General features: G+C 37.4%; 1 protein-coding gene across 7 annotated transcripts in view; it reads left to right on the top strand.

Moving 5' to 3' along the window:
- The window catches only part of FAM227A (family with sequence similarity 227 member A), a 1,098,330-nt gene that overhangs the window by 604,701 nt on the left and 480,277 nt on the right, over positions 1-13,352 (top strand). The gene's annotated exons all lie outside the window — the stretch shown is intronic.

Genomic DNA, 13,352 nt, shown 5'->3' with positions numbered 1-13,352 from the left:
CTGCAGTCTTGCAGGGCCTTTTAGCTGCCCCTTCTTCTTTATGACCACCTCCCTTTCTTTCAGCTTTGGGATTCTACCCTACAGTCATGACTGCAACAGTGAAACACGATGAACATAGTACAGTTGTGTACACCTACCATAAATGTAGATGTTCGAGTGTCTTCACTGTTGCAGTCTGGGTTTCCCTCCCTCCTGTCCACTCTTATTTTTTACTTTTCACCATTCTTCTGAGGTGTATTTGCAAAGGTTTTGGGACCTTTTTCATTTTGGGACTCCTGACATCTGGGGCAAGAAAAACTGGAGAAGATGGCGTCGGCTGTCAGCTTTGTACTCCTGGCGCTCTGACGTCAGGGAGCATGGCTGAACAGCCGATGCCGGACCCAGACTTAGGGATTCTGGCCGACCGAGGGCTGCCTGCTGGCAGGGGAGAACCCTACAGTCATGACTGCAACAGTGAAGACACTCGAACATCTACATTTATGGTAGGTGTACACAACTGTACTTTTCCCATCCAGTTGTCCAAGTCACACTTGAATTGGGTTAGGGAGGAACTCTGCTTCAGAACTCTGTTCCAGAGATAGGGTAGTCTCTGAGATACATACCTGTCTGTCCTGGTAGGTCCTGTTTATATCACAGGCAAGGTTTAAGTCTTTAGAATGGGTAAATCTAGTGCTGTTTGTTTTGTGGCTATGCATGAGGTCCATCAGACTGGGGTCTCACAATGGCTTGTATGCCAGGCATAGATCTCTCCTCAACAGCCTGTAGGAAACAGAATATGGGCTACGGCCTTCAGGTGGTCTGCAAAGGACATGTTACTTAAGCCCTCTAGTCTTTTAGTGAGGAACCTCTGTGGACATTCCAATTGTAGGATATTCCTGGTTAGATACATACAAAAGGGGATATTGTACTCAATGAGAGGTCTGGTGAATGCCGAATACAGTGGAACAATGACTTCCTTGGTCCTAAATGCCATACATTTGTTTATAAGTTGTGCAACATAGAATGATTTTCTCACTAATATAGACACGTGATGGTCAAAGGCTAGATTGCTGTCTGTATGTGTTCCCAAGTCCTTGACTACTGGGTCAACTCTTAGGGGTATGTTGTCAGTATGATAGTTACCAGGGGTAGATGACTTCCCAAAGGATATTATTATGTATTTCTTGGCATTTACTTTTAGTCCATAGCTCTGACACCAGTTGATTGTCTGTGTCAGGGCTTCCTGGAGAACATTTGTTGTAGTGTGGGATTCACTGACAACTCCTAACTTGCAATCATCTGCAAATTTAGTCAGCCAGAGGGCGCTGACATTGACAATGACTTCAGAGAAGTAAATGTCAAAAAGGAGTGGTCCCAGGACCAGTCCCAGAGGGATTCCACTTGTGACTGGCCTCTTTGTAGAGGTGGACTCCCCAATTCTAACTTCCTGGACCCTGTCTGTGAGCCAGCTGGCTATCCTCTGAGTGGCATAAAGCTAACCTCTTGAGTTTGTCAACAATGCCTGAGTGGGGTATTGTGTCAAATGCCTTGGTCAGGTCAAGGTAGACAGTGTGAACCATTCTGCCCTCATCCATTGTTTTGGCGACCTTCTCAAAGAAGTCCACCAGGATGAGTAGGCATGGCCTGCCCTTGACAAAGTAAAAACTGGGTTGTGTCAAGTGTATGGGGGTTTACATTGTCATTATTGATCATTTCCATGATAATTCTTTCCATGGCTTTGCTTATGAGACTAGCGTGACTTATGGGCCTGTAGTTTCCAGAGTCTGTAGATGGCCCACCTTTATGCAGAGGGATGACTGTTGCTGTTCTCCATTCATGAGGCACAAAGCCTGTTTGGACGATACATTTAAATAGCAATTCCAGAGGGTCTGAAAAGTCATGTTTCATGCTACTTAGAAGGCATCCTGGGATATTGTCTGCGCCCATTGATGCAGTGTTTTTGGCCTTTGAGAAAGCATAAATGACCTGTTCCCTAGTGATAGCAGGGGGAGTTATATTTGATGGCATTTCTTGAAGGAATGTTAAGGGGAAGAAAGGAGTAAAGTTGGAGGTGAATTTGTCGGCCAGTAGATTTGCTATAAATTCTGGCATACTATAGGTGGTTCCATTTACAATGAGCTCTGTGATGTTGCGTACATAGCTAAAGAATGTCTTGTGGTTGTCCTTGGCCTGGGAGACCAAATTTACCTTGAATTTGGCTTTAGTAAACTTTATTTGTCCTCTGAGTTGTTTGTTTAGTTTGATGAGAGTGCTTTTATCCTGCTGGGTGCTGCACCACCTAATTTTTGCCATGATTTTTTTTCCTTCTGTTTTACAGCCTATTGTTTTTTAAGTTAGTTCTGTACTTCTTCCTGGTGAGTATAGCTGCTTCTATGCAACTATTAACATGCTTGTATAAGGTTTATGTGAACAGTTCTGCATAAGCAGCAGTGCTCAAGGTTTATGGAGGCTTGAAATGTTGTTAAGTTATTACTTATTAGCAGAAAGTTAGCCTTAGAGTAGTTCCTGAATATTATAGGGTTCCAGGTTTTATTTTTACTTCAAAGGAGGCCATTTTGTAGTCTGACCTTACTAGAGAAGACATTACACTAGGGGGTGTGCAGTACTCTCACATATTAGTGAGGACCAGATCCAGTATGGTTGCACCCCTGGTTGGTTTATTGACAGTCTGGTCCAGGGTGTTTGTGTGCACAAATTCTAGAGTCTCTGTGCCTGTACAGTTTGTGTCATATAGGATTCCCAGTTAATAGTGGCATAATTAAAGTCAGCCATGAATATGGTACGTATTGGGTGGTATGGTGAGTGTTTCCAATAAGTTTAAAAGCAATGGTATAGGTTTCCTGGGTCTTAGTGGGGGACCTATAGCTTGCAAGGAAATGGTTTGGATTTTCACTGTGGTGACTTGAACATGGGGAAGCTCAAGACCAGACTTGAGGTATATTTTATTTTTGATATACATCAAAATACCTCCACCTTTAGTCCTTGGTCTAAATGTGTGAAAGGCATTATAACCTTGCACTGTCTGTGTGGTCTCCGTGGTTTTAAACCATGTCTTAGTGACCACACAGCTGTTAGCATTCTCTAAGGTGAAGATAACTTCTAGGGAGTGGAATTTTTTTGTTTAGTCTTCTAACATTGAACATACCTTTAGATTTTCTTGGTTTTGATTTGCTATGTCAGAAGTACTTTCAGTTTGCCATTACCTTAAAAAGGCAATATGGGGAAGACAATGTTTTAACTAATATTCATAACCCTAGAGGAGAGAGGTGCTGACCATCTCTGGTAAAACAGTGTGGTCTGATGACCATCTCTTTCCATGCCAACAAATATTGCATCCCCTTAGAATGACACCAGAAACTAAGCCAATTATTAAAGTCAGTCATCTTTTATTTGTATTGTGGCATCATCCTTGGAGAAGGTAAAATGCTACTCAGTGCCTGGCTCATACCAGCTTGGGACACATATTCTGCCAGCTCCATGATGTCTCTCTTCATATAATCTAGGGAGGTACATCTCAGATCATTTATACCCACATGGACTATGACTGAGTCAAACTGGTACTTGTGGTCCAGTGACCTGAGTGCATGCATAATGTGGTGGATCCTAGCCCTTAATAAGCAGCTGACTGTGACTTTCTCCTTAATCAGTCTGGTGAGAGGGACATCAGTGTGTCTAGTCTCCAATGACCAGAATGTTGGATTGTGTGGTGGCTTTCCTTGTGAGCTTAGAAGTATAGGCTCCATGAAATGTGGCTGTATCTGTTGATGTGGGTGTTGTTTGAGAGAGTACATTCGGGGCTGCTGAGGGTATTTGTTATGTCCACTTTGTCTAGGAGGTCTTTGGGATTTAGGAAGGTTACATTTAAGTGCCTCAGCGTATGTAGGTCTGTGTGTCTGCTTTGTTCCCAGAATAAGTGGCCAGACTGTTCTTAAAACTATCTAAACTCGTACTTGCTTTAATGTAATTTGGTAGTCTGTTGCATGCATCGGCTACTCTGTCAGAGGACCAATTAGTGCACTTCTCATTCCTATAGGAACTTCTGCATAGGTTGTCTGATGATTCTCTAGTACTTTTTGATAACCCCAAACATTGTATAATGTGGTTTATGTGCCCAAAAATAAAACCAATAATCCAGATGTAGACACTGGAGACCAAGCAGATCCAACACACAAGTATTTATTGCAAGAAACAAACAAAACGAACACACAGCACATAGAGAATAAACGCTGTTAAAACAATTCCCCTTACGTTTTCGTCTCAAAGAACTTCATCAGATCGGCGTATGCATCATAATTACTTGTTTAAAAACCTTTTCCTCCCTCAAATTAGCCAATAACATACTTAAATCAATTAATTATTAAGTACAACAGGATGTGACTTGAAATGTAAATGGTATGAAACCTAGTTAAAAACTTCATAAATAAAACCATGAAGACCCTAAAATATTATATGCAAATAAATATACATATATATAAAATGGGATGATTTTTGCAGAATGAAAAATAAAATACATTCAAATATAAATAACACTTAAAAAACTCCTTTGTTTTAAAACTAATTAAAATGATGTAAAATGGTAGATTTACACCATCTAGTGGAGAAAGCATGAACCACATATTAAAATTCTGTCAAAGCTGTTCATACAACCTGAGTAAAATCAAGTCTTTTTTATCTAGTTGAAAGACAGTGAATAAGCTTTAGTACAGGTTTCAATGATACCATATAATTTAGTCCTGGATAATTACAGGCTTCCAGGACCAGTTGCCAGTATAGCTCCCTGTACTCTATTCTAGTCTCCCAGGGACAACCCCTGGGATCTATAGGAATTACTTCTATTACAAAAAAGTGATAATCTGCATTTTTACATGATTGAGAGTGTTTATACAAGGCGTTATTTTCATTCTTGTTCTTTATATCGTATCTATGTTCATACATTCTTTGTTTTAACCTTCTTTCTGTCTTTCCCACATAGAACGAGTCACACACATAAAGCAATATATATCACACCTTTGGTGTTACAGTTTGCATACCCTTTAGTGCTTATATGCTTATTTCTAAATTTCAAATGTATGGTATCACCAGTCCGTATATAAACACATTGGGGACAGTTTCCACATTTATGTGTGCCTTTTTTATTGCTAGAAAAAATTACATAACTGTTTTGGTGTGAACCTCCCTCTAATATATTCTTGATGTTTTGTCCTTTTTTGTAGATACAGTTGAGTGGTTTATCAAATATAATATTTAAATCTGATAACCTTGCACATTTGTTCTACTCATTTTTTATAACTCTCTTCACCAAGTTTGTTTCACCGTTATAACTAATAGTTAGAGCTGATTGGTATTTTCCACTTTCTATATTCTTATCCTGGCCTGTCTTATCTGGAAGATGATGGTTTACACCCAAAATAGGAGCAAACCTAGATTTTCTAGCCTCTGTAACTTCCGTCAAAACATCAGTCAGTAAATTACAAGGGTAACCCCTAGCCCTAAACATTTCCATTATAAATTCACATTCTCTTTGAAAATCTTTGTCATCCGAGGTCAGTCTACTAGTACAGACCAGTTGTCCTTTTATCACCCCTCTTTTTTGATGAGTAGGGTGGGCACTGGTGTAGTATAAATATGAGTAAGCGAATGTCTGGGAAAGATAATTTAGTTTTACAGACTAGCCAACATTCGCAATGGAGTTTGGATGGATTTCCTTGCATTTCTTTAACCACCAACAACGTGGAAGGACTAACACATGCCCAAACAACTCGGCCAGTGATTGAAAAGCACGTATCAACAATTCATGTTTACCAGGTACAAAAAGACATTTCAAAGACATTTTGAACTTTAAAATTGATTTTAATGAACAAGTTCATGTTCAGATGAATAATGACTCTCATGCAACTATGCTATCTAATCTTGATAATTTATTATACAGTATAAAACATACGAAATAGACAATGCTTATCTTACACACTGCCTACATTTAAAGATTGTACCAAAAGGTTTAAGGGTATGTAAATACCCTAATAATGTCAGAGAGGGTTCTGAATTCCATCAGGACCTTATTATGGCTTTTGATAAATGTGGGGCGGATATAATGAGAGCTATTATCAAAAATAATGAAATTGAAATGGAAAGTGTTTCTACCCAGATTGAGACTATTGACAACAGTATTATAAATGACTGTTTAGTACTGACACTGAAAAAGTGAAATACTTTGACATTTTGAATAATATTGAAGTGAAATGTAAGAAAGTACAAGAGAGAAACATTATGAGGATAGCGAGGGACACAAATGAATACAGTAATAACACACACTACCCTAAATTTAACCACTCAAAGTGAACAAATATTTTGGAGGGGAAAACGACAGAAGATGGGCGTATAATGAAACACACAATCAAGTTTATGAAGAAAATTTAAACATACAGGACCCTTTAGAATTCCCACCTCCAAGGAGGTCGGAAAGGCTGAGGAAGAAGGAGCCTGTGAATTGCAGGTATGTGAACCACCCACAGAAGGGATGGGCACCACAGTACAGAACTAATTGGAGATAGAACCACACGATGAAATTATACAAGAAGGATATATATTTAGTTACAATGGTTTTAACTACACCGACACTATTATTACAAAGGGATATTTTAATTTATTTTTAAAAGGATTCACTTTTATACCTAGAGTAAAAACATATATAGTTAATTTATTAGTTGATTTTAAACTTTTTATTAGACAGAAAAATTTAGAACTATTTTTTAATAGACAAGAAAAAATAAATATTAACATCAAACTAGTGAAGACAAGTATTTTAACCCACCGCTACATCCTCAGCTTAAAAAATTTGAAGTAGTACTGGAAAAAGAACTAAGGGAACTGCTCAAGTATAATAAAGTGACACCTAACATTACAAAAGAGGAGAAGGATATTTTGTATGAATGTAAGGAAAACAAAAATCTAAGAATCATGAAGCCTGATAAAGGTGGGGGGTTGTTTTAATGGACTACATAATGTATGAAGGAAAATGTTTGAGTTGCTCAGTGATGATGACACATATGCAAGAGTTTCTTTAAATGAAGTTAATATTGCTTATAAAAAAAATCTCTATGTGTCTGAATGATTTATTATTAGAGGGGCTCATAGATTTGGGGACTTATAACTTTTTACATGTAGATAAACCCAGAGTCCCCTCCATCTTTGGCATACCAAAGGTCCACAAAAATGTTTCAAATCTACATCTCAGGCCTATTGTTTCAGCAGAAGGATCAGTTATAGCACCTTTAGCAAGGTACATTGATTATAAATTAAAAAAATGTAGTACTGAAGAATGCCAATATTTTAAAGGATTCTTGGGACTTCCTAAGACAGCTGAACAACACACTACAATTGAACACAAAAAGTTTCATCAGTTTAGATGTGGTAGATTTATTCACCTGTATTCCACATGATGTGTGACTCTTATGGTTTGAGGATTTTTTAGCAGACTGTATAATGACATTTCCTTTAGTGTATTTCGCACATATCTCATTTTAATGGATCTAGTTCTTAAGAACAATTTTACATTTTTTTCAGGGAGAGTATTACAGACAATTAAAAGGAGTGGCAATGGGGGCACATTATGCCCCAATATATGCCAACATTAATCTCCTATACTGGGAAAATAAATATATATTTACCTCGGATTACAAGCAACACTGGAACTTTTATGGGTGCTTTTTAGATGACATATGTCTTTTCTGCGCCAGCACTGATAATAAATTTCAAGAAGTTCTTGACTATATTTCAAAAACTACTAATTTTTTTAAAATTCACATATCAATTCAACAATACGGAGTTGAACTACTTAGATGTAAATATACAGAGGGTTCTCAATGGCTTTAAATCTAAAATACATAGAAAACAGACATTCTCTAACTTATATTTACACTACACCAGTACCCACCCTCCTCATCAAAAAAGAGGGGTGATAAAAGGACAACTGGTCCGTGTTAGTAGAATGACCTCGGATGACAAAGATTTTCAAAGAGAATGTGAATTTATAATGGAAATGTTTAGGGCTAGGGGTTACCCTTGTAGTTTACTGACTGATGTTTTGACGGAAGTTACAGAGGCTAGAAAATCTAGGTTTGCTCCTATTTTGGATGCAAACCATCATCTTCCAGATAAGACAGGCCAGGATAAGAATATAGAAAGTGGAACATGCCAGTCAGCTCTAACTATTACTTATGACGGTGAAACAAACTTGGTGAAGAGAGTTATAGAAAATGGGTGGAACAAATTTGCAAGGTTATCAGATTTAAATATTATATTTGATAAACCACTCAAATGTATCTACAAAAAAGGACGAAACATCAAGAATATATTAGAGGGAGGTTCACACCAAAACAGTTATGGAATTTTTTCTAGCAATAAAAAAGGCACACATAAATGTGGAAACTGTCCACAATGTGTTTATATACGGACTGGTGATACCATACATTTGAAATGTAGATATAAGCATATAAACACTAAAGGGCACGCAAACTGTAACACCAAAGGTGTGATATATATTGCTTTATGTGATGTGTGTGACTCATTTTATGTGGGAAAGACGGAAAGAAGGTTAAAACAAAGAATGTATGAACATAGATACGATATACAGAACAAGAAGGAAAATAACACCTTGTATAAACACTCTCAATCATGTAAAAATGCAGATTATCACTTTTTTGTAATAGAAGTAATACCTATAGATCCCAGGGGTGGTCCCTGGGAGACTAGAATAGAGTACAGGGAGCTATACTGGCAACTGGTCCTGGAAGCCTGTAATTATCCAGGACTAAATGATATGGTATCATTGAAACCTGTACTAAAGCTTAGATCAGCAAAATTGTAATCAAAAAAATTTTATTTACCTTATTCACTGTCTTTCAACTAGATAAAAAAGACTTGTTGATTTTACTCAGGTTGTATGAACAGCTTTGACAGAATTTTAATATGTGGTTCATGCTTTCTCCACTAGATGGTGTAAATCTACCATTTTACATCATTTTAATTAGTTTTAAAACAAAGGAGTTTTTTAAGTGTTATTTCTATTTGAATGTACTTTATTTTTCATTCTGCAAAAATCATCCCATTTTATATATATGTATATTTATTTGCATATAATATTTTAGGGTCTTCATGGTTTTATTTATGAAGTTTTTAACTAGGTTTCATACCATTTACATTTCAAGTCACATCCTGTTGTACTTAATAATTAATTGATTTAAGTATGCTATTGGCTAATTTGAGGGTGGAAAAGGTTTTTAAACAAGTAATTATGATGCATACGCCGATCTGATGAAGTTCTTTGAGACGAAAACGTAAGGGGAATTGTTTTAACAGCGTTTATGCTCTATGTGCTGCGTCTTCGTTTTGTTTCTTTCTTGCAATAAATACTTTTTGTGTGTTGGATCCGCTTGGTCTCCAGTGTCTACATCTGGATTATAACCCCAGACATTCCCAGAGGTAGTGGTCTCTAAATGCACTATATACCTGAATAAGATCTCCTCTTAGACATCTGTAAGGGACACTGTATAAGTTCAGATATTTTAGTCTTTCATAATAACTTAAATTTTCACATGCATAGATGTCCTTGGTATATTTCCGCTGTACTCTTTCCAGTTTACTCATGCTTGTTTTCTTATAGGGTTTCCATATTGTTATTCCATACTCAAGTTTGGGTCTAACGTAACTAACAAACAATGACTTCATTATTTTCGATTTTCTATAGACTTTATAAATCTTTTTATACAACATGTAGCTCTATAACTATCATTAACCACTTGATTGACATGATTAGAAAAGCTCATAGTTGAATCTACCCATATACCCAGGTCCTTAAATGACTCTACAGTTTCAATCACTGTGTGCTGTATTAAATATCCACCTTTCAATTTATGTCTCCCAAATCTCATATGCATAGTTTTTGATGAATTCATCAGCATATTATTCTCCTGTGCCCAAATGGTCAATTTCGTCAAGTTATTTTGCAAACATTCCTTATCTGTAACACATGTAATCAATTTACCCAATTTCAGGTCATCTGCATATAGACTGTAGAACACTTCAGATGTAAAAGTTAGGTCTGAAAGATATAATCTAAACTAGTAAGGGCCTAGGACAGAGCCCTGTTGGACACCCTGACTGTAACCAAGGATTTCTCCTGTCCAGTTGCTGTATGATACTTGCCATGTCCTTTTTGTAAGCCATGCAGCTATCCATGTTATCAAGAGTACATCAATACCTAGTTGTACTAATTTATCAGTGTTTTGTGTATGACCCTGTCAAATGCTGGTCAGATCTATATAAATTACATTACAGCACAATTTTTCATTCATAGTTGTTATTATATTGTTATAGAACATCATGTTACAGGTGGTAATAGATCTATTTTCAACATATGCATGCTGATATATGGTTTCAAGTCCCAACCTATCCAGTTCTGACAATAACTTATCTAATATTACCAACTCCATTATTTTTCCACAACATGAAACTAGACGTAAGGGTCTATATGACTCTGGGTTAGTCCTACTCCACTTTCCCTTAGAGACAAGCTTAATAAGTGCATGTCTCTAATCTTGAGGAATCTTCCCATATTTATATGACCTCATGAATAATAGATATAACGGTACTGTAAGTTTTTGCTGAAGTGTTCTCAGGTCATTGTTACTAATTCCATCTCCTTCCTGTGCTTTGTTTGGATCCAGTTTGTGCAGTTCTTTTTCAATATACTCTAATTTGATTCCAGTATCTGAAGTTACCTGGATGCCACTCGGACAACTTATCACCCCTTTTGTGGAGCCAAACTGTTTTGCATAAGATTTTGTAAATATATCTATAATCTGTTGTGTCTGAGAATAAATTTTAGAATCTGCACACAGTTTATCAGTTTGTGTGTCTTTACCCCTTCCACATCTTATGCATCTAAAAAAAGGTTTCCTATTATGCTCAATATCTTTGCATAAATTTACTTGATCTTGTCTCACACTATACTTAATCTGTTTGTCCAACCTGTTTATTTCAGTTTTCAAAGTTGTAGTTCGACCTCTCTTCCATTTCTTATATTTTTTGTCTCTCACCTTAATCAGATATCTTGTTCATATGGAGATATACCCCCCTGATGTTGTATGCCTAGATCCTAATGTTAAACATTTTTTTGATTTTTTGCACTCAAACAATTTCTCTTTCAAAACTTTCCACATTCCATCTGCAGTTTTTCCACTGAACACCTCGCTTCAGTTAGTTTTATATAGTGACTGTTCTGCTTCCATATAATCTGTAATTAACCTTCTGTGCATTGGCTTAGATTTCATTTTGGTAGAATTATCTAGCAGCAAATTAATCTTTATAACCCCATGATCACCACACATCAGTGGTGGTAAAACTTGACTTGAAGTTGCAGTAATTTCTTTGGGGACACAAACAATGTCTAGTATGTTCCATCCCCTGGTAGTTTTTTTACATTCTGAAGCAAATGTTCCTGAATATACGCTGTGAATAATTTCCTTACTAATGTTGTTGAATCAATATTATTCTAGTCTGTTTCTGGTAAATTTAAGTCCCCAGCTAATATTATTCTTCCCTCCTGTGTTTCATGCAAGAAATGTATGAATTCCTTTGGTCATCTGCACTTGACTTTGGTGGTCTATACACTCCAACAATTGTTTCATGTTCCAGGGTTGTCATTATTGTCACAGTTATACAGTCTATAGTATTGGTATTATCATTGAACATGTAATAATCACAGGTCTCATAGCTATCTTTAATTCCTATCATAACACCTCCACCTGAATTTTTGTTAGACTGTCTGTTACAGTAAAAACATTTATACCCTGACAGAACTGGTTTCCAGTCATTGTTCTTTAACCATGTTTCACAAACAATAACAACATAAATCTTGTGGGAATGTAGCAAATTTTCCAATAAAAAACATCATTATTAATGCTCCTAGCATTAACAAACATCAGAGATGCATCAAATTTTGCTATCTGTGAACTGTTAAATTTTCGACCTGGCAAAAATTCTGCCTAATGTTTGTAAATACTGCAAAATATCTGCTGTAAAAATTCTCTTCCCTGACCCCTGATCTTGACATTGTCTTGTTTCATAGGTGTTGAATCTTTGCAGAAAATAGATGTATCATTTCCTAAATGTGTTCTATTTGTTCTATGCTAACATTATTTAGTTCATCAGTCCAGTCATTAATATATGAAACGACAGTTCTCCAAGCCATGCCAATCACACAAGTGCAATCATCATCATTATGTCCAGATTTACTTCTAACAATAGCAAGCAAATCATTCATCTTTTAGGTTCATAGGTGTGTACTAGGCTAATGGCCCTGGAGCCTTTACAAGCCTAGCCCATAGAAGTGCCCTGGCATTGTGCCACCTGATGTCAGTTCCCAGTGCCTCTATCAAGTAGAGCCACTGGAGTGATCCCCGGGGTAAACTTTCTATTTCCCATCCACTCATCAAGATTTCTCTTGAAGAGGGCCATTGAGATGCTCTGCTTGACATGTATGGGAAGTGTATTCCAGAGCATGGGCAGTCTCTGGGTTATGAACCTGTCCCTCCAGCATGTTCTGTTGATTGTGGTAATGAGGTTGAGGTCTCTGGAGTGTGTGGTGTGGAGGGATTGGGATTTCTTTAGATGTAGCATTTCTAACAGAGCTGGGTCAGACACGGCTTTGTAAGTCAAGCAGAGATTGCCTGTTAGTAGATGATATGAGACAGAGAATAGCTGGAGTTTTTTTAGTCTGTCCATGTAGGACATGTGTTTAAGGTCTAGGATCCTCTTTGTGAGTTACTTTTGTGGCCTCTCCAGCTGTTGCAGGTGTCTAGTGAGGTACATGCCAAATGGGGCATTATACTCAATGACTGGTCTAATGAGGGAAGAGTAGAGAGAAATGATGACCTTATTTCTTCCTGGATGCAAAACCCTTGGTAATGAGATGTGCCACATAGAAGGACTTTTTGACCACAGTGGCAATGTGGTGGTCGAAGGAGAGGTGCTGTCAATCTGTAACCCCAGATCTCTTATAACTGCTTCAGTGTTCAGTTGTCTCCCATCGATGTGGTAATTAGTGGGAACTGAGATTTTCCCAAAGGGATGATGATGCATTTTTTGGCATTAAGCTTAAGGCCATGGTTGGTTTTGACACCAGTCACTGGTCTCAGTGAGGCCTTTCTCTAGGATGTCTGCATCACTTGGGGAGTTAATAATGGCTCCCAGCTTGCAGTCATCTGTGAACTTGGTCAGCCAGAGTCTCTCCGTGTTAGCTTGGACTTCTGAGAAGTAGATGCCAAATAGGAGAGGACCCAGGACCGATCCCT

This window comes from Protopterus annectens, chromosome 1.part0, assembly GCF_019279795.1.
Source record: "Protopterus annectens isolate FY-2018-M chromosome 1.part0, PAN1.0, whole genome shotgun sequence".
In the NCBI taxonomy this organism is placed as follows: Eukaryota; Metazoa; Chordata; order Ceratodontiformes; family Protopteridae; genus Protopterus; species Protopterus annectens.
This window is presented reverse-complemented; position numbering and strand designations above follow the sequence as displayed.